General features: G+C 42.0%; 1 protein-coding gene across 1 annotated transcript in view; it reads left to right on the top strand.

Moving 5' to 3' along the window:
• The window catches only part of LOC134059863 (L-selectin-like), a 47,348-nt gene that overhangs the window by 14,498 nt on the left and 13,917 nt on the right, over positions 1-18,933 (top strand). The gene's annotated exons all lie outside the window — the stretch shown is intronic.

Below are 18,933 nucleotides of genomic sequence, written 5' to 3'. Positions count from 1 at the left end.
ATGATACATATTGTTAATATATTGCCAAGGACCTACTAAAACTACCCTGAAGTGGATTGGTGTATATCAACATGATAAATAAGTAGAAAACAGAGTTAAAGTTACTGTCCACGCATGTGGACGTTGGGCATGAAAGGGTTAACACTTTAGCATTGACTTCGGAAAAACGTTAATTACTCAGCCGATAAGACCGTTACGAGATTATTATGTCAATTTCACAATGTAGTATGTACCCCGACAATAGAAAATGTTCATATAAAGGCTTAAAACGCTTCAGCTCTAACGTAATTTGATGTCAAAGTGGCGCTTACGCCCCATAGGATTCAATGGAATGGCCAGCTAGCCACGGTCTTCTTCTTAGCATGGCGGCCGCCATACTGTCTACACTCTCAGAACGTTCGCTGCCCCCTTGGTTTTTATCATAGACAGTAAAAGATATGGACAGAGCTATCACGTAGACGGCAGCAGAGACCGAGGAAGCAAATTTCAACGTTTTTTTTTAGGTCTTCTTATTCCGTCATAGGTAGGGTTGGGTACCGACACTCGGTACAAGTACGTACTCGGGGCGAACATCAACGGTAGTAACCATCCCGAAATACAATGTGAATTTCGGTGCCTCATTTCGGTGCCTCATTAAATATGCAGCTGCTTAATCGCGCTCACTGGTGTTCACTCTTACAACGGCAGCGTCAGTGCACAGTCTGCACACACCACTGAAGGCTGTTTTCTACTGACAGCTAACCTGGTGTTGTTGAACAGGTGCAGCCTTCGAAAGTCTTTGAACCGTGGTGTGCTAGTGAACCTGCCCGCATTTCCACCAGTTCGGAACCGAACCAAGGATGCATCATCAACAATGGGTGTTGCTTGCAAAAGCAAACGTTAATGAGATGCATAAACGGGAGAATGATATGATCAGTTGTCCCATAAAAACGGCAGAAATTAGCTGTTTAAAATGCTAGTCAACGTCTGCAGTGCAATGCTAGTTGAATCGTTTTGTTTACTCTGGCAACAGTTGATATGGACGGAAAACTCATGCTTTTAGCAGAGACGTTTCTTAGGCAGACTTTTACTGACTCTATGGGTAAAAGTCATCGGTAAAATTGATAAAGCCTACATGTATATTTACATAGCCTACAAGTGTAGTGATACACGATTAAACGGCAGAAGGGGATCATCCATATTGCTGTTTAACTGGTAGCCTAACGATAGATTACGAAGTTGATGAGAATGCATGCATTCCGGTTAGTAAAACGTGGAAGTATGACGTATTTTTCTCTGTAAGACGGCATTGAGTAGCCTATAGCCGGTTGCCAAAAAAGTAACGATAGATAAATGCGATGTTTATGAGAAATGAATGCATTACATGTAACATGACCTGTTTAAAAATACATTAAACATTGGGTTATTTATTTTGAATTGAATTGAATTGAATTGAATACTTAATGTCATTGCACAGAATACAACGAAATTGGAAGAATATAGGGCTAATAATTTAAGACATTGCAGACACACAATCACTCCATTCTTCTGTCCACCCCATAGTAGGGTGAGGGACCCACACAAAACATATAGCCTACCCTCCCATTACATGTAGGCCTACTATGCTACAATTCAACACATTCATCTGGAATACCAGATTAGGTAGAATGAAGAAAAAAGTGCAAAGTTGCAAACAGTCAAGTCTTTCATGTTTTGTGGTTTTCAAGGTAGGCTACTGCTTAATATGCTGTTGGTCAAATTTCACCTAGGCCTTAGGCTATAATATGTGTAATAATATGTGATTTTTTTGTTTTATTATTTGTATAGGCCTATTATGAAAGCTTTTAGCTTAAAATATTGTTGGTTGGTTCTTGAAAAAAAATCATCATAAAAACTTGTTTTCTTTTTTTTTTTTTAAAGTACCGATTTAATTACCGTTTAGGAACCGGCGCCGTTTTGAAAGTATCGATTTGGCACCGGTATCGAAATATACCCTTTCAATACCCAACCCTAGTCATAGGTCTCCTGCGCAGGCTCAGGTGTCGTACATGTGACGTAGGCACGTAGTCTGACCGAGTCTGACCTATGGCGACGCTTTACTACTCTATGGACGCATGCGCATTCTCACGTTAGCATTGATTTCGGAAAAAGTTTATTACTCTGCCGATAAAACAGTTATGAGATTATGACGCCAATTTCACAATGTAGTATGCACTCCGACAATAGAAAATGTTCATATAAAGGCTTAAAACGCTTCAGCTGTAACGTTATTTGATGTCAAAGTGGCGCTTATGTAGCACACGGCTCGAATAAATATATAAAGTGCTGATAATAACATTAACTGGACCAATATTCAGAAGCGTAGGGTCGTCTACTGGAGGTAGTGTTGATGCAAGTAATAGACTTAAGATAAGAGTAAGATAAATTAAGTATTTAATGAATGGAGATGATATTGTATAAGACAATATCAATCAATATAAAGTGTCAACAATAACCATAAAAGAAAGATAAAAACAAATAAGTAAATAAATAGAAAAGTGCAGTGCAATAAATATTCACAAATATCAATGTTCACAAATATCAATTCAAACCTATCTGGGTGCACCCCTATATTTATCTACAATTTGATTATTATCTATTACAATATTGTAGGCGTTACAAAATACACATTAAAGTTATAAAAATATTCAGAATGTTCAATGTTCATATAATTTCAATCAATCCAATATGTTTTCAATTATTACAATTATGTACAGTATTGTGTCTGGTTGTCAATGGTGGGGGGAAAAGTCAAAGTCAGTCAGAGTCAGTCAAAGTCAATAGTCCTACCACCAGGAAGGGAGGCAGAGAAGGGGGGAAGTTCAATGAGAGTTCAAGTTCAATTCTGGGAGGCTCGCCATCGACTTCGAATCTCAGTAAAAAACCTGACCTGTGAATTCACATGGCCAGAAACAATCATGTATTTCAATAAATAAATAATCATGTGAATAAATAAAACAGTGGTAAAGTAAACCGTAGTATTTTGTCTTCAGTATTAGTATCATACTTAACTAGTTTCTAATAGGATAAATGTTACAAGTGTCATTTATGTTTTAAATGTAAACAGTTACGTTAGCTTATAGATTCATTAATGTGACTGCAGCATGTCGCTAAGCAACCAGGTTACAAGCTGTGCTAATGGCAGTTTAACATTTCACGCAGCCACGGACGGAGATAACTGCAGCTAATAATACTGCAGCTAGCTTAGCATAGTTTCCACGAACTCACCAGTTCGGAACTCCTTCAGTTCAGTTCAGCGTAGTTCAAATCTTGTCTTGTTATTTGCTTCGGGTATCTTTATATTTGGAAGGACACAGTACAAATCTAATAAATATGTGACATCTACTAATAATGTTTAAATGAATCAGGACTATGTTAACTGTTATTACCGTTGTTGGTGTCTTTTCTATCTTATCTCTGTTTTTATCTTCTATCGTTCTTCTTCGTTTTTCTTCTTAGTTCTATAAATACAAGGTTACAATTTATATAATGAAGCATAACTAATTCAATTACTGGCTAATTTATTCATTTAAATAGTTACCTTCTTATCTTTAACTTTCGTGCATATCGTTTTGTGTTCGTATCGTTCGTGTCGTTTATTCATTCAATTTGTTTTGAACTTTGGTTGCCCTAGCTACCAAGCTACCGTAGTGCAGGCTGCTTTCATTGGCTAAGGCTAGCTAGGGCTTAACCCATTGTTATCTGGGCTACACCCTCCCCCTTTGAACTCATGCACGTCCCGTTGCATGAACGACCAGGCTGAATATTGACTACAGGGGCTGTAAGGGCAGAGGGAAAGAGGTGTGAGTAGGGCCCACTGTTCTCAGTCAATGCTTCTGTGTAAACTTCTGTTAGTCCATGGAAAAGGGCTTGGACTATGGAGATCAAGGGGTTGCCCATCTGGGAATACTGCAGTCTCTTGGGTTCCACTCTGTGCCTCTGTGACCGTCTTGGAGGGTTCTCTGAAGGACCATTCTGCAACAGGTTGGCTTGAGGAAGGTCGCCAGGGAGTATCTCATCAGGGGTTCTCTCTGCTCCAACAAGTACGGTTTCAGTGTCGGATGAGTATGATTCCTCTTCAAGCAGTGGGTCTGAAGTTGACTCTAGACAACCCTCGGGGACTGGAGGGGGTGGATCTGAACTGGAACTTACAGCTGTGTCAGGATCTTGCTTCTGATGTTGAGCTGAAGTAGACTCTTGATAAACCTCGGGGACTAGAGGGGGCAGATCTGGGTTGGGGCTTAAAGTTGTGTCAGGATCTTGGTCTTGGTGTTGAGCTGAAGCAGGCTCTAGATAAACCTCGGGCCGATGGGGTACCTGTTCGGTATTGAGTCTGTGATCTACAGATGTGCCGGGGGTTGGAATACCATCTGTCCCAGATGTTGGATTGGTGCGGGACGTAAATTGGATAGAGCTGAAAGGAGGGGTTAAAAACTCTTCAGAATCACTAGAGTCAGTGGCTTCTGTCTCATAGTCAGGAACAGTCTGACGTGTCTTGACTCGCCGTGTGATCTTAGGTTGAGGGGGCTCTTCATCTACCTTATCAGTCACAGGAAGAAAACCACAGGGAAGCAAGAGGTCTCGATGGAGTGTCCGTGTGGGGCCATCTTTGGACTCTGATCTTACAGTGTAGACTGGGAGATCCCCAGCACGCTTGATGACAATGTGGATGTCCTTTTCCCACTTATCTGCCAGTTTGTGTTTGCCACGTAGCCGAACATTCCTCACTAGAACTCTGTCTCCGATCTCCAGGTCAGACGTGGTAACTTTCTTGTCAAACTGGGCCTTGTTTCGGTCAGCAACTTTTTGAGAGTTCTGCGCAGCCAACTTGTAGCTCTCCTCCAATCTGGATCTGAGGTTCTGCACATATTGTGAGTGCGATTTGTGCTCTTGTCCTTTGAAAGGCAAGCCGAAGGCTAGATCAACTGGAAGGCGGGGTTTGCGGCCGAACATCAATTCGTATGGAGTGAATCCTGTCACATCATTCCATGTACAATTGTATGCGTGAACGAGTGGCTTTACATATCCTTTCCATTGAGACTTTTGTTTATTTTCGAGAGTTCCTAACATTCCAAGTAATGTTCTGTTGAATCGTTCTACAGGATTACCCCTTGAGTGGTATGGGGTAGTTCTGATCTTCTGAATTCCTGAGACTTGACACAGCTCCTTGATCAGCCGAGATTCAAATTCAGGTCCTTGGTCACTGTGTAATTTCTCAGGGATCCCATAGCATACAAGGAAATTGTCCCATAGACACTTTGCAACGGTTTTGGCTGTCTTATTGGGAGTAGGGATGGCAACTGCAAATTTTGTAAAATGGTCTGATATCACAAGGATGTCTTTGGTGTTACTTTGATCTGGCTCCAGAGAAAGGAAATCCATGCAAACAAGCTCTAATGGCCTTGATGTTCTAATGCAGCGGTGGCCAACCCGCGGCTCGCGAGCCACATGCGGCTCTTTGCCTCCTCTCGTGCGGCTCGCGGCTGCTCAACTGATGTTCACTTCTCCTCGGACTTAAACTTTTTCTTTTTGAAATAGCCTTTGTTTCCGGTAAATACAAATCAATTTCAGAATTTGATAGTAGCCTATTGCCAAATGTAAGTATTAATAGTTAACAATAATAATTGTACCGTCATGATATGGATAGGAATTCGCCAAAAAAGAAGCAGACGTGTTTATTCTCAGCCAGGTTTAATGCTACTGTTGCAATCAGGAATACCCTGAAGCTAATCGTAAGTAGAAGGAACACGTGCCATTGAAAAGGAGGTTGATATTGTTTTGTAGCATAACCCCTCTGGTTAATATGTCAAAGTAATCAAAACAAAAGCACTCCGAGATCGCAAACCTCCGCCTCGCGCATCCTGCTTAACATCTCGCGCCTCTTGGTATGCCACTGATTCATAAAGCTTCAAACCTGAACATTTCCTACATACTTTTGCAAGTAGGCTACAAGGTAATGACGTCAGTCACTCGTTTTCTTTTTGTGTATTTGACGGTCACATTGCATTATTAGTTGTTGGAGCATTGCTCATGGTAATAGGTCATTCAGTGAGGGGGAATTTGATGTGTGTCTGATCTTTGTTGCTTGCTACTGATAATTTTTCAATGATCATTGAGCATCTGCCAAGTGTCTTACTTTAAATGAAAAACAAAGGAGCTATAACTGTAGGCCTAATGTTGTGCTGTTGTAGTATGGACACCTTTTTTGTTGTGCGGCTCTTTTGAGTTCTGTGGATTTGTTTTTGGCTCTTCATGCTAGACTGGTTGGCCACCCCTGTTCTAATGCTTACTAGCGGGGCTGATCTTTCAGGAAGACTCTTTCTTCGAACACATCGCTCACAGGTCTTTATTTTGTTTTCTATGTCAGTGGACATTCTTGGCCAATAGAATCTGCTTCTAACAAGATCAAGTGTTCTGTCGATTCCCATGTGTCCCATATCATTATGCAAACTATGCAAAACAGTTTCTCTGAATTCTTCAGGGAGGACAAGTTGATGTGTGGTCTGATCTGCATCTTGTCTTCTACGGTACAGAACTCCATTGTGTAATTCCAATCTATTCCATTCTCTTAACAGAAGTGAGAGATCGGGAAGCTCCTTCCGTACAGTGGGAGGTGGTTTCTCTCCAAGCTCCATCTGAGTGATCACCTCGCGAATAGCGGAATCAGTTCTCTGTTTTTCTCTCAACTCAGACTGTGACAGGGACGGGATGGATGGTAGTCCATGGCAGTTCTCCGAAGCATAACACTCTGGTAGCGCATCTGCGGAGACGGCAAGAGACTCGACGAGGGTGATACCACAACCACTTGAACCCTGGTCGCTGGAAACTCTGACCAGACGGCTTTCACAGATGGCCTTGACTACGTCCACATCCTGGCTAGCGGTGCTTGTGGTCTCTGTGTCAGCAAAAAGGCGTTGAGTGAAGTGGTGAATGCGTTCCTGCTCTTTCCTGGATTGGACATCGTTGAGGAGTTCTCCATGCGGTCGTCTTGATAGACCATCGGCATCTATATTCAACTTGCCTGCCCTATACTGTAGTTTGAAGTCATAATTAGACAGGGCTGCAAGCCATCTATAGCTAGTGGCATCTAGTCGTGCAGTGGTCAGTATATATGTTAGGGGATTACTATCGGTAAAAACTGTAAATTGATTTCCATAGAGATAATCTTTAAACTTCTCAGTTACTGACCATTTGAGGGCGAGAAACTCTAATTTGTGGGCTGGATATCTGGATTCACTTCGGGATAGTCCTCTGCTCGCAAATGCTATAGCTCTTAATTTGCCTTCTTGCTCCTGGTACAGAGCGGCTCCCAAGCCAGTGGTACTGGCATCTGTGTGGAGGATGTAAGGTGACTTCGGGTCTGCAAAACCCAGGACTGGAGCTGATGTCAGTTTGCAGATTATAGTGTCAAATGCTTCTTGACAATCAGGTGTCCAGCGACAGCCAAAAACTTCCTTCGGGTGGAAATAACAAGGTTTCGGTGGATGCCCAACTGCCGGTTTATGAGGTGGATGCCCAACTGCTGCTGTTAAAGGTGGATGCCCAACTGCCGGTGTATGAGGTGGATGCCCAACTGCCGCTGTTGAAGGTGGATACCTAACTGCCGCTTTTAAAGGTGGATGCCCAACTGCCGGTGTATGAGGTGGATGCCCAACTGCTGCTGTTATAGGTGGATGCCCAACTGCCGCTGTTAACCCTCTAACCGCCCGGGTTTTTTTGGATTTTTGCATAAAAAATGCAAAAGGCCATGGCTTGAAAGTGGTCAGAGATAAAGTCCTACTGTAAATGTGAAAATCATTGAGTATGAACTAAAGTTTATAAAGGGAGTAAATGTACTCATCTAATTTGCATATTATGACGTCACAGATTGGCAATAGCGTCAAATTATGCACATTTCAGTAAATACTGATTGTTGAACACATTTGAGCAGTTTTACTTTGATTTTTGCAATTTCTCCGACATAACAAACAAACAGGACCACAGCCACATGTAAACCAACAATAGTAAACTATTAGTATTACCACAATCCCTATGTTACTATATAATAAAGTAGCCTGGTCAAATCAGTTCCTATCGCGGATGACTTTGTAGTTCTTCAGAGCCCTATTTTTACTAGACCTGCTGTCTGTACCATGACAATTACAGACACTATCATCATGATTATCACTGGCACCAAGCACACCATGCTTATTTGAACCCTTTGGTCAACATTGCTGCAGGTAAACATTGACGTACACACGCAAAGACCCACCTCCATTCACAGACGCATCTTGACTGTCACTGCCAATGAACGACCGATCATAATCTCCAAAAGGCAGATATTCTCCTTCAGAATCAGAGTAGGTGAATGGCAGACCCAATACTTCATAACACACGACTTTGTTTTTTAACATTTGCCGTTTTTCTGCTTCAATTTGTGCATAGCGATCGTGCATTTCACTTCCGCGTTATAAACAGGAAATGCGTCTTTTTTTTTTGTTTCTCGCGAGTAATACAGGCACTTCCTGAAAACTTTTTTACTCGAATTTGGGCTTGAATCGAAGCTCTGGATGTCTGCCAACTAGTGGTGGAGAGTACAAAGGCGATTTGTCACCCTACTCGGATCTACCGTCTGTTTTAATCAGTGATGTTGCTTGTCGCCGTACGGCGCCTTGGGCGGTTAGAGGGTTAAAGGTGGATGCCCAACTGCCGCTTTTAAAGGTGGATGCCCAACTGCCGGTGTATGAGGTGGATGCCCAACTGCTGGATCAGATTTCCTTTTGGTTCTTGTATTTTTATGGACAGGTGGATATCCTCGAGTTAATTCATTAAGTGGCCGGACTATTGTAGAGTAGTCTTTTATGAATCTGCGATAATATCCAGAAAAGCCAAGAAATGATCTTAATTCTTTCAGGTTTCTGGGAACTGGCCAGGTTTTTAAGGCTCTAACTTTCTCGGGGTCTGTCTCAACTCCATCACGTGACACTATGTGACCAAGATATCTGACCGATGTTTGAAAGAATTTACATTTTTCAGCAGACAGTTTAAGACCATACTCTTTCAGGCGACTTAACACTCTCATCAGTCTTGTCTCGTGTTCCTCTAATGTCCTTGAAAACACAATGATGTCATCCAGGAATACAATGACTTCTTTCAAGTTCATATCGCCCATACATTTTTCCATCAACCGCTGGAATGTGCTCGGGGCATTGGTGACACCTTGGGGCATGCGGTTGAACTCCCAAAATCCCAAGGGGCAGACAAAGGCGGTTTTAGGTTTATCTGATTCCTGAACTTCAATTTGGTAATAGCCTGATTTCAAATCCAGCACTGAAAACCATCTTGATCCATTTAATGTTGAAAACGTCTCTTCCAGATTTGGGAGTGCATATGCGTCCTTTACTGTCTGGAGGTTTAACTTCCTGTAATCAATACAGAGACGGACTTCTCCACTCTTTTTCCTCACTATGACAATGGGCGAGGAATAGGGGGACTCAGACTCACGAATCACTCCAGCTTGTAAAAGTTCTTGCATGTGCTTACGAACAGCTTCTAAGTCTTGGGGGTGTATGGGACGAGCTCTGTGTCTGAATGGTGTTTCATCTGACAGCTTGATTTGATGTTTCACATGTTCAGTCTTTCCAAAATCCAGATCATGATGAGCAAAGACCTCAGACATACTTGTTAGTTTCTGTGTGATTCGCTCTTTCCAGTCAGCTGGGATAGGGGAGTCATCAAAGTTGAGTTTAATCTTCGATCTTTGCGTTTCACTCGCATCTTTAGCACTGTCCACACTGTGTTGCGACACGATGCAGTGGAAAGCTCCCAATTCCGCAATGACACATGAAGATGGTATTGTGACGTCATGTTCAGATACGTTCGAGATGACAACAGGGACTTTGTATGGTGAATGAGTAGGGACAGCAATCAGGCAACTTTTCACACACAGACCACCTGGCAAGGATGACTGAGTTGGGTGCTCCATAATGGCCCATCTTTCTGTGGGAATGCTCTGAGCACTGGCTGACCCTTCAAGGACGACTATTTGACCTGCAGAGATGACTGCTGGCGTTCTTCCAAGCGTGGTAACTAATCCTACTGTACTGTTGGTGTTCTGTTTGTATCTCAGTTCTAATGTATTTAATACGGCTCTGTATCCATAGGGACCAGGCTGGTGGGTTGGGGTCTTTACTTCTGAGTAATTTTCATAAAGCACATCGAGCGTGTTGGTGCCTATCAAAACTAATGATTGGCCATTGGGGTGTACATCTGGAACAACAAGAGCAAGGGTGGGTATCTGAAGATCTACTCCAAGGAAGTCTTTGTGGAAGGTGACTAGTATCTCTATGTAGCCTAGATAAGGAACTGCCTGTCCAGCTGCACCCTCAACCTCTAAAAGGTCGTGAAGGGATTTTATAGGCTGATCTGAGAGGTACTTGTCATAGAATGACTCTGGAATGGTCGTTACTTGTGACCCAGTATCTAGTAAACAGCTGCAATCTTCACCTGCTATGTTGACTAGAGCTGTGCATTTAGATCCTATTAATCCTCTTGGAAGTTTACAGATGGATTGTTTGGTGCTCGATTGTTTAAGGTGAGCTCGATGTTTGTGCTTGTTTTTCGCAGGACATGATTGATAAGTTACAGTCCCCATTCGTCCCGTAATGGAGGCTGTCTCTAGTTTAACTGCTCGCCTGCAAGGTCGGGGTTTTCCATCTCCCATATCTGTTGTTTTTCCTTTAACTGTCTTCTTTTCTCTGCTACAAGAGCTGGGTTCGGTCTTTCATCACAGTTTGGCTTAATGTGGCCATCTTCTCCACACTGGAAGCAATACCAAGGTCTGGGTTTGGAGGATGGACTCGGTGTAACATGCTGTATGGACTCCCTCACTGCCTGTTCGGATTTCTTTTTCTGCCATGGCCTACTGCTGGCGCCTCTTCTCGCATTGGTGGTTGAAGTGGGCTGGGGCTTTGTGGTCATTGCTGCCAACTGACTTTGAATCGCTGCTACTTGTTTAGTGAGTTCATGGGTGAGTGTACTCAAGGTGGAAAATGACTCTTGTTCTTCACTGCTGCCATAAGCAGAATGTACTTGTGAGGACACTTTCTGTCTTGTGGTGCCTAGGTGTTGTCTCATACGCATGTCTTTGGTTGCGTGACGATCTTCCTCTGTTCGCAACAGTAGTAGCAACTCTGCGAATGACGGGGGACAGGATTTTCTTTGTTTGAGCTGGAGCTCAGACAGAATGGAATTATCCCAACAGCCTCTACAAAACTGCATGAGAAGATTCCTATCTGCTTCCTCACTTCCGATGCCACCTCTTTTGACAGCCTGGTTCAACGCCACTTGCAGTCGTTGCAGGTAGGCTGACGGTTTCTCACCAGTATCCTGAAAGGTACCCAAGAACTTGGCATATAGCTCATCGCCATCTTGAACAGTCCCATAAGCAGAATCTAACAGTTGAAGATAAACGGCGGGTAAACTGTTGGGGCTCAGGTGTTTGACAATGTCGGTGGCAGGAGGCAAGAGGCTTTCAAGTATTCTCCGTGAACGTTGTAGGTCTGATATGGCAGGGTCACTCATCATAAGTTCAACACTGGAACGCCAGGTATCGTAATCGGGTTCATTAGGGGGTCTGGGGGCTTTTCCAGAAAAGGCACGTAGTTTAGGGCACGACTGCATCTGCAGACCCATGTCTCCTCTTTTAACAATGTGTTCAACTACTACTCGCTGCACCTCAGGGGGGTTTAAATCATTGCCAGTTAAAACAGGGGCATTATTTAGTGTGCTAGCGTGTGGAGTGGAGGGCACTGATGTCTCTGTGTAGGGTCTGGGGTTTGGCACTGATGTCTCTGTGTAGGGTCTGGGGTTTGGCTCTGTGTTATTAGATGATGCAGGGGGTAATACAACAATTGACTGACTAATTTCAGACATCATGTCTTTAAGAACTTCAGCAAAATTCTTCCCACTACGTTTGGCAATATCTTTGAGTTCAGCAAGGCAGGCTTTAGTTATGTTATGTACTACAGTTTGTGAGTAAACACTGCTAAGAGCTTGTACTTGGTAACTACTGTCACCCCCACCATGAACACAGGGCAGTTTTGGTTCTAAAGCTTTTACAGCAGCGCCTGAATTGTATTCTACAATTAAGCTGGGATATAACTCTGAAGAATGATCCTCAATCGGTATTATTCTGTTAAGGCGAGACACGGCAGTTGAAAACATTGTTTTTGTGACCTCCGGTCAATTTCGAGATTTTGTGCTAGTTTGCTACCTTAGCATGTACTCTACCACCCTACTACAACAACAAAGTCCGATTTGCACATTTAGGTGTTTATTTCACGAACTTTTGTGTGCTCGCGCCTATGTATTTCTCCACATTTTCTCAAAAGTTCCCATTCTAAAATGTCATGTACTCCCGCGACCGTGATTCAAATCATATCGTGTCTCACACCGTTGGAAAGCCCTGTTCCTCCTGCATAACGCAATGCAATCCAAATATGGACATTTCCTTTGTATTGGCAACCAATCGCGAAAGTTCAAAGACGAGTCTAAGCTGAGAACGAATCTCATTGGCTGTGTTTCAAGGCTGTTTTCTCAAAACGAGTTATTAGCGGTTTTGAGTCATTTTCCGGTAGATACTTCTCAGCCTCTGTAGCACCTATCTACACCAAACTTTCCAGTTATACACTTAACAGTATTCTGAAGACATTTACAGAGGGATTTGTTAATACATCATTCCTGGCCTGATTTATGTGACATGTTAATCAAAAAAGCATGGCAAAAATCGTTTTTTTAAGGCTATGGACAGTATATTTGGATTTCCTAGGCAATGAAAGCAGATATCCTGAAATCCTTCTGTAATTTTATTGTAATCTTGTTTGTTAACAACATGAAAGAATAATTTTGCACCTGGCTTTATCATATGCTCAGATCTATCTACCGGAAATATATGCAAAATCATCCATATTTAATGAGATAATGCCTCATTTGCATAATTAAACATACACATTTAAAAAACTTGTAATACATTTTTTTCTCATACTTGTGTAAGTAATCAACTGAGGAAGTTTCATGGTGATACCTATTATTTAAAAATGTTACCCTATTCAACTGTAGTGTCTCGCCTTAATGGATCCATACTGTTTAAGGAAATCTAGAGCTTCCTCATCTTTTTCATTTCCAGTAATGCCTCTAACTAAAACGGCATTTGGAATTTTAACGGCATGGTTCTGAACAACATCCATGTTTATTTGATCAGTGTTAAGACACTCAGTATTGAAATCCTATTTTAAAATATTAATATTATTGTAAGCTATATTAATGGCAAGGTTTATGGTAATAAATAGTACAATATAGAAATATTTTAAGACTATAAACTATACTTTACATCAATCATCTACCTCCTGGCTGGCTCGCCATAAATTACTGTAGCACACGGCTCGAATAAATATATAAAGTGCTGATAATAACATTAACTGGACCAATATTCAGAAGCGTAGGGTCGTCTACTGGAGGTATTGTTGATGCAAGTAATAGACTTGAGATAAGAGTAAGATAAATTAAGTATTTAATGAATGGAGATTATATTGTATAAGACAATATCAATCAATATAAAGTGTCAACAATAACCATAAAAGAAAGATAAAAACAAATAAGTAAATAAATAGAAAAGTGCAGTGCAATAAATATTCACAAATATCAATGTTCACAAATATCAATTCAAACCTATCTGGGTGCACCCCTATATTTATCTACAATTTGATTATTATCTATTACAATATTGTAGGCGTTACAAAATACACATTAAAGTTATAAAAATATTCAGAATGTTCAATGTTCATATAATTTCAATCAATCCAATATGTTTTCAATTATTACAATTATGTACAGTATTGTGTCTGGTTGTCAATGGTGGGGGGAAAAGTCAAAGTCAGTCAGAGTCAGTCAAAGTCAATAGTCCTACCACCAGGAAGGGAGGCAGAGAAGGGGGGAAGTTCAATGAGAGTTCAAGTTCAATTCTGGGAGGCTCGCCATCGACTTCGAATCTCAGTAAAAAACCTGACCTGTGAATTCACATGGCCAGAAACAATCATGTATTTCAATAAATAAATAATCATGTGAATAAATAAAAAAGTGGTAAAGTAAACCGTAGTATTTTGTCTTCAGTATTAGTATCATACTTAACTAGTTTCTAATAGGATAAATGTTACAAGTGTCATTTATGTTTTAAATGTAAACAGTTACGTTAGCTTATAGATTCATTAATGTGACTGCAGCATGTCGCTAAGCAACCAGGTTACAAGCTGTGCTATAAATGGCAGTTTAACATTTCACGCAGCCACGGACGGAGATAACTGCAGCTAATAATACTGCAGCTAGCTTAGCATAGTTTCCACGAACTCACCAGTTCGGAACTCCTTCAGTTCAGTTCAGCGTAGTTCAAATCTTGTCTTGTTATTTGCTTCGGGTATCTTTATATTTGGAAGGACACAGTACAAATCTAATAAATATGTGACATCTACTAATAATGTTTAAATGAATCAGGACTATGTTAACTGTTATTACCGTTGTTGGTGTCTTTTCTATCTTATCTCTGTTTTTATCTTCTATCGTTCTTCTTCGTTTTTCTTCTTAGTTCTATAAATACAAGGTTACAATTTATATAATGAAGCATAACTAATTCAATTACTGGCTAATTTATTCATTTAAATAGTTACCTTCTTATCTTTAACTTTCGTGCATATCGTTTTGTGTTCGTATCGTTCGTGTCGTTTATTCATTCAATTTGTTTTGAACTTTGGTTGCAGGCTGCTTTCATTGGCTAAGGCTAGCTAGGGCTTAACCCATTGTTATCTGGGCTACACTTACGCCCCATAGGATTCAATGGAATGGCCAGCTAGCCACGGTCTACTTGTTAGCATGGCGGCCGCCATAGAGCTCGTAAGTCACGCCCCGATTTTTCCCCTTCCGTTTTCCCCATGGGACCTTAAGCTTCAATCTTTTAACATGAGAGGGGATAGATATCTTCTGTTCCCAGTCCTTGTATGACCTGCATTACACATATGCTGATTTAGGAACTAAATATGAAATGTTCATGCAGAAACATTGTCAATTTGTTCAAAGATTGTCCAGATAAATGATGTTAAAATAACGTTCGGATAACAGACTACATTTGTCGCACAAGTCACGTCACTGTCATTGTCCCTCCAACTTTCAACACTAGTCCCTTTCCAAGTAAGATCGCTAACGTTAGTTTGTCCTAAACTCAGTATGCCAGTTTGTTTTGCTCCTCAGTGGTTCCCGAAAGACCAAATAGCAGGAGTAGCTGGATAAAACTTATCAGGTGGGAGATATGTGCACATGAAATTAACTTATAGTTAGGCCCCAGCCGTGGTGCGACTGGCTGGGGCACCTGCACCGCATGCCGGCGACCTGGGTTCGATTCCCGCCCCGTGGTCCTTTCCGGATCCCACCCCTACTCTCTCTCCCGCTCGTTTCCTGTCATACTCTCTACTGTCCTGTCCAATTAAAAGGCATAAAAAGCCCAAAAAAATAATCTAAAAAAAAAAAAAAAAAACTTATAGTTGACTTAGCTGCTAACTCGATTAGCAGCTAACAATCGTCAACAGCTAATCGCCTGGATGCTCTGTTCCCGCACCTCGACGTTGAGAGGTGACGTTGCTGTAGTTCGTTAAGTGCTCCAGCAAATATCTTATCAGTATCAAGCTTCTCCCCACTAGATTGTTACGTTATCGGTACTAAAAATTCTATAAAAATTTCAGGAACAGCATGTGTTATGTATGACCCAATTCAAACGGGACCAAAAAAATAATTTAATTCCGCTATTGACTTACATGCATCAGAATTTCTTTTTGAGGTCCCATGTACAGGAAATGTATCGGAACTTGAATGGCGTCACTTACGAGCTCTATACTGTCTACACTCTCAGAACGTTCGCTGCCCCCTTGGTTTTTATGCGGAGAGTTCCCTGAACCTCCTTTTCTCAGCACTTCGGTCAAGTGTTTATTGTTGCTAGGTTACCAAAACCGTCTGCTGCCAGCACGTCTTTTTAGAATGTTTGACTAATGCTAGCTAACTAGCCAACGAGCTAACTGTCAGAGCAGCAGTTGTTCAGGACTCATTCAACACACAAAAATATGACTTCAACAGACTAAAGGACCTCATTTGGCATTCAAATAACACAACAAGTGGCCCGCCATCATTTGGAAACTAAACCACGTAGCACTAGCATGACAGTTGTGTTTATCAGTTTATCTCCGAGGTCCAGCATGGGTCCAAGGCATGCTTAACGTCATTGTTCACTCCCAAATTGCGTGTGACGTGCTGCAAGGCAACGCCTCCCTTAACTCGCCTCTGAAACCGGCTTCAAACAACCCCGGGACCAAAACACGTCTACCTTTCACATTGCGAAATCCCCTGAACCCGCTATTTCTTAAACGCTAATGTATCGTTTCTAAATGTGAAAGGGGCTTGTGTTTCACCATTGAAATGAACTGGGGACTGTTCAGGCGTTTACATCACTGCCCCCTGGTGAGCAAGCCCACTCTTGCAGCTCCTCCAGGGAGATGCACATTTCTAGTTCACTTCGACAATTTCACTGCATTCTTTACTTTAGTAATCATATGCATGTGACCAATATTATTGTTGTGTCCTTGTATCATCCACATGCCCCCATTACTAACCTGGCCTAGTGTCACGAGCTGACCAAAGAGGAACAATTTGCTTTCAAAAAACCTACACTGTCACATATCACATAATGTGTCATGAACGAACAAATAAGTTGAAAGCGTATCTTTGTACCCTACATGTGTGTGGTCTAATGCCACCTAGTGACAGCCATCATAGACCTCTGAAGTTCGCCTACAAAAAGGATCCAAAGCTGCCATCTTTGCCCATATAAGGAGATCCGGGAGTTAATTGAAGCTAACTGCCTATGGCAAGTTGCATTGTAAGTTAGCTTTGGGGTAGCAAAGATCAAAGTGTGCCGTCTTCACCTGCCGAAGATCACAGTATCCACTAGAAGGCAGTGGACAAAACTGTGTAGTGAAAAACGTCTGCATTTCAAATGTCATCATCCCCGCGAGAGTTTAACAGGTGCGATAATTGAAAAACCCCATGTTATTTTCCCATAGAAAAAATCTCAAGATACCGGATCTCCTTATTTGGGCAAAGATTGTGGCTTTTTTGTAGGCGAACTTCAGAGGTCTATGGTAAAACATCATACCCAACAAGAAGTGAGCAAATTCTTCCAATGTAGAACAACATGCAACATGCAAAACCAACTAGCACACATCAGATATGTACATTTGACAAACGCATCACATGTCAGCGCTGTGTTGGATTTGGAAGCGTCACAGGTGCAGACGGCAGGTGCTCGGACCCACCATTGCCGCTTGTGGTTATATTTACTGTGTGTGTGTGTGTGTGTGTGTGTACATTTTTATATTAAGACTGCATATGAGTATGAGTATGTGAGCAGTGCCTGTCAGTGGAATACACTCATTCATTATTTTGCTTTGTATTTTCGTTTTTGAAAGTTGGTTATCTATGATGTTTTTGTGGATGAACACAGGGAATCATAAAGATCAACTGTACTAGTGGATGAGGGTTGTGCGCCAAGCAAGACCCATGGGTGACTGAAATCAGCTGGGTTAATGCATGAGCTATAACCAGCACAACCCATGGGTGAAATCAGCTGGGTTAGTGCATGAGCTATAATCATCACAACTCATGGGTGAAAACAGCTGGGTTAGTGTATGAGCTATAACCAGCACAACCCATGGGTGAAATCAGCTGGGTTAGTGCATGAGCTATAACCAGCACAACCCATGGGTGAAATCAGCTGGGTTAATGCATGAGCTATAACCAGCACAACCCATGGGTGAAATCAGCTGGGTTAGTGCATGAGCTATAATCATCACAACTCATGGGTGAAAACAGCTGGGTTAGTGTATGAGCTATAACCAGCACAACCCATGGGTGAAATCAGCTGGGTTAGTGCATGAGCTAACCAGCACAACCCATGGGGGAAATCAGGTGGGTAATTTTGGTGGAGTCACACCGCACTCACATAAGAAGGTGCCAGACAAACAAAAACGAAGAATCTTCCAAATGAATTGTCTGCACACTTCAGTCCTTATTGCAATTTTAATAGCTAGCCTAGCAGCCTAGCTTTCGGTTAGCCTGGGTGTTCCCATGCTGCCTTGCGCGGTGATTTCATTCACACTGCTAAGGCAGTCTGGAAACTACCGCCCTAATTTTTGCCTGACATAGGGGACCAATCACAGAACAAGGGGTGAAAGCAAGACCATGATGAGCTATGCACAGACGTGTTTGATAGACATCCATGGCGCCCACTGAGCGGATCTGGGCATTTTTTCAAATACGAGAAAATGAACGTATGATTGCCAGACCACATCTTGTTTGAGAAGTGGTAGGTGCTAGCCAGGCTAGCTTTCGGTGGTCATGTTGACTGAAATCTAGGCTGCCTTTTAAAATTTCCCTGCTGAAAAAAACAGCCTGACCAGCTAAAGGTGGTTTGCTGGTTGACCAGCTTGTTAACCAGCTTATTTGACCACCCTATGATGGTTAACCAGCTAGACCAGCAAAACTCTCGCCAAAACATACCTTCAGCTGGTTTACCCAGCTCATGATGGTAATTCAGCTGGTTTTGATTGTCGTACCACCTTAAGCTGGTCATTTTAGTTGGTGTTGCTGGTCTACCTTGCTGGTTTTTACTGGCCACGCCAGCTTATGTTGGTCATTCTAGAAAACCAGCTTGACCATCTTTGTCAAGCTTGACAGGCTGGTCACCAGCATGACCATCTTAAACCAGCTGTATCCCAAACGACAGGCTGGTCACACCAGCACGACCAGCTTCCTCAGATGGTCACGCCAGCATGTCTAGCTGGT

Source organism: Sardina pilchardus, chromosome 16 (assembly GCF_963854185.1).
Source record: "Sardina pilchardus chromosome 16, fSarPil1.1, whole genome shotgun sequence".
Lineage (NCBI taxonomy): Eukaryota > Metazoa > Chordata > Actinopteri > Clupeiformes > Clupeidae > Sardina > Sardina pilchardus.
This window is presented reverse-complemented; position numbering and strand designations above follow the sequence as displayed.